Genomic DNA, 4,275 nt, shown 5'->3' with positions numbered 1-4,275 from the left:
ACACTGCTTGTAATGAGGAGGAAGCAAGCAGGAAAGACTTCACCAGGGAGGTGATACTGAAGTGGGTTTTATGGAGGCATAGGACTTTGTGCTATATGTAGAAAGATGAGAAGCAAATTGAGGACAGAAGAAATCACATGCATGGAGGCAAAAAGTATAGGCACTTTTGTAACTGAATAGATGAGTATGGCTGGAATGCGGGGTATGGATTGGCTTGAGTTAATGGGAGACGATGCTGGAAAGGGGAAATTTAAGGCCTCACATAATTCCACAGGTTCTCATCCCCACTACGAAAAGATAGGGGCTTAGTATGTCCATTTCACCTCTATTTCTGGCTGCTCACCTGAACCATGGAAGAGCAGAAAGAATGGGGCTGGAGGGAACTAATTTGGGTTATCTGTAAAGGGCAGTCACTGAGCTAACCCCTTTATATGGTGTCTTCGTTAATCCTCGCAACAAACCAGAGAGTTATGAAATATCCACATTTGACAAATGTGAAAACTGTGTGTTGACCAAGCCACACATCAGCATGATAGTCTTAGAATTCTACTCCGATCTGTGTAAATTTAAAAAATATTTCTCGATTGTTGTTGCTGATGGCTACTTTCAAAAAAGATTCATGACCCTCTTATATATGAACATAAAAATTGGATTAATTTTATGGACTTGGTGAGAAATGTGGGTTTTATCCCACAGACAACAAAATGCCATTCAACCCGCAGGAACAAGGAACGGGGAACTCTGGGAGGACTACCAAGGGTGCCACAGGCTTTCTGACGGCACCTGGCAGGAACAGAACCCCATCAGGCAGGAGAGAAGACAGCAGCAGATAGCTAGTTGCAAGCCCTGGAGAAGCATTCCAAAATCAGGGGATTTGCATAGTAAAATTGAAAGCATATTTGCATTCAGGAATCAAAACGCATGCATTACCACTGTCCTGGAAATAGGCTGACTCAGACCATACGACTAAATAAAAGAATAATGTTTACTCAGAACTGATGTACTTGTTTAAAAAGTTAATGTTTTAAGCTTTCTGCCTTCTAGCAAAACATCGCTAATCTAATTAGAGCTTTCCAACCCGACTTGGCCTGCAAGCAGGCCTGCAGTGTGTTGACTGCTCACCAGACAGGATGGACCCTGGACCCTTTCTCCTCACCTCTCAGCTTAAAAAGTTCAGCTCTACCCTCCTTCTCATCACCAAATGTTTTCTTCTCATTTCGAAGCCAGCCACCACACACATTCCAGCACTTGGCACTCCCTAGAATCCCAGAAAGCAATTTTATTGGGGTGATAGGTCTTCCCTTGAAGACATTCTTAGAACACTGTGTGATGAACAGCACATATCTAATTGCAAAGGGAAGGAGATTTTGGTCGTAGAGGGGTTCTATAATGTTAGGGCTGGTTATGGGGCATCTTTATGACTGCCCCACCTCAGATGTCAGCAAGTTAGTTCATTGAAACTTTTTCCCCATTCTCAAGTGGTAGCTGGCCAGTTATTATTATCCAGAGGTCTGGAGGTTGGTGGGCTGGAGAAGTTATGCATGAAGAAGTTTAAGATTGAGGTGGAATTAATTAGACATAATCCCATTTTAAACCTAGTTTGCTATTAATCAGTCAAGATCCAGGAAGGAGCTAGCCCAAGGGTGTTATAAAAAAATAATGAAATAAAAATATAAATGCAAGTCTGTGCGGTTTTCCTGCAATTCACATAGAACAGGAATTAGTCTGGCCACAGAAGTGTCTGGGGATGCTGGTAGAGAACATAGGTATGGAGAGCCCTACATTGTTTCACCCCAATTCCCACAGCTGCTGAGTTTGGAGATGATGCAGGAATAGAGTATTATAGGTATGAGGGGTAGAAATAATGAAAATTTGTATTATAGGGCTCTCACAGTTTCAGAGCCCTTTCCTAGCTACTTCTTACTTCACATTTACACAACTGAGGAGGGTAATTAGTGCAGCTGTTGTATTCCCAGTTCACCAAGTAGTCACATGAGGCATACAGTCATTCAGTGGTTTGCATAGCGTTGCACAGATATTTCACACCAGAGGTGGTATTAAAATCTTAGCAAGTGCAGGTTTTAAAGCCCTGACTGGTTGGGCTACTCAGGGTAGGGAACCTATAAGGTTCCTGCTCTCTCACTGATGAGTTTGTAGAGGTGAGAAAGAAGGAGACAAGATCGTGACCATCTCTTCCTCATCTCGACCACCTTCCCCACCTTTGAAAGGTTGAAGCGTGTGTATTTGGTATCTCTGGACAAGATACAATACCATGGGACCTGATGAGGTGCATTTCCATTTTTGGATCTCAGAACTCAGTGCACAACTCTTAGACCCTCTGTTAGAGCTGAATAGCCTTCGCCCTTGTCCACACCCAAGTGGTACTTGACACCTTCTCTTGCAAATGCGCATGGGGTATCTTTGAGTCTGATGATCTCATTTTCTTCCAAATCTCCTTGGGATCTGAACCTGACAACACATTCTCCTGGGTGGGATATAATAACCCTGATGAGGAAGAATTATTCAGTGATGAAAGCAGCGGTTTAAAAAAACAAATAAGCAAGCAAACAAATAAAACCGGTGTGTTTGGTGTTCAGAACAAATAATGGTAGAGGGAAAACCAGCTCATTTTCTAAAGCTTTTACTCAAGCATATTAATGTTGAATGAATTTTGAGGGCACATTCTGATTTAGTTCTTCATGGTTTGCTTAAGTCGAATTCTGTTGTGTCTTCTCCTGAGAAAAAAGCTGTGATCCTGTTTCCTACTTGACTTATTAATTACACTCTGCATGAACACAGTGGTTAACAGAGCTATTATCTCATGGATCACATGGCACATTGCACAATACTTTCATTGTAACTTAGAATTCAGCCATCACCCAGTTGCAGTATAGGGGAGATTATATCAAAAGTAATGTTTACAGTGTACTAACAGCCTCATAAAGATAAACATCAGAAATTCATTTGAGAACCTAAATCATTGTCAGTTATTAAGTTTCCATAAACGGCTTCCTTATGTATTTGTCTGTGCTTTGGTGTGTCTATATTTGCCAAGACTTTCAGCAGACCCTGTCTCTGACACATTCATGTAAGAGTGTGGGTGTGGCCTGTACACACAGAAGAACAATTGGTTCCATAGGCCACTCCCCCTTTCCCCCTTTGGTTCCATGGCCAGACGCATGAGGAAAGGAAATTCTTCCAATTTAGAAGCTAAGCAGATTGTTAAAACATACTCCCTGATGATATGCCTGAAGAGTCTTGTTCTGTCTGCGTATCCTACCAGGAATAGAGTTTGTGAGGCAACTTTCTGACTCTGCTCACAAGTTGTGCTCACATTTCTGAATCAAGAGAAAATGAAAGTTGAGGCAAGACATTTGAAATACCCATGTTTCTCTGGGGGATGGGGTAAGAGTGTTGACTTTGAAGTCACAGAAATTTCAGATTCAGCATCATTTCCATCACTTGCTAACTATATATCCTTGGATGAGTTACTCAACCTCTCTGAACTTCAGTTATCTGATATTTCAGATGGGGGCCATCAGAGTAATGATCTCATAGTGTTTTTCTGAGGATTAAATAAGTATACATAAAGCACCTAGCCCAGTACTCAATATCAAGCAAATGATCAATGAGAGTTAATTAGTATTATTTTATTTGCCACCCTGGAGGACCACCTACAGGGTTGTTATGGAGAATAACTATGACAAAGTCGGCAAAAGCCCTTAACACAGCCTTTGGTCTGTGTCCTTAGATTTTCTGGTATGGCAAGGGAAAAAAAAAAAGTTTGTATTCATACTCAATTCATGGATTTTAATTAGCGATTAAAATAAACTCTCTAGTCTCCATCAGGATGCAGGTGTGAGATTCTTTTACACACCCTTCTTTTTCTATTTGCCATTTCTTTGTTCTGACACATGCTGGGTAGATGGGCGCATTTCCAAAGCTGAATTGTCTTGATTTGGTCAAGAGTCAAAACTTTGTCTGTAGTTTATCGTCTGATCGCTTAGGTTATCCCAGGAGACTCGAGACCACCCTGAGACTCCAATTTTGGCGTACAAAGTAAACGATCATCCTCTGTAGATGAGCACCCAAGTACAGGAATATATGCCTATTGATGCATAAATATATACACAGGCAGAAAGCCAAGACTCTTAGCTGGTGGTGACTCAGTCTGAGCCCCAAAGGCTAACAGGACTTCTTATGCAGAGCCTAGAGGCCCTTAGGTGGAAGTTTGATAGGATTTTAGATCTAAGCACTCCTTAGCAGGTAATAACG

Source organism: Rhinolophus sinicus, chromosome 2, assembly GCF_057876585.1.
Source record: "Rhinolophus sinicus isolate RSI-liver-muscle chromosome 2, RSI-T2T, whole genome shotgun sequence".
In the NCBI taxonomy this organism is placed as follows: Eukaryota; Metazoa; Chordata; class Mammalia; order Chiroptera; family Rhinolophidae; genus Rhinolophus; species Rhinolophus sinicus.
Note: the sequence above shows the minus strand (reverse complement) of the source record.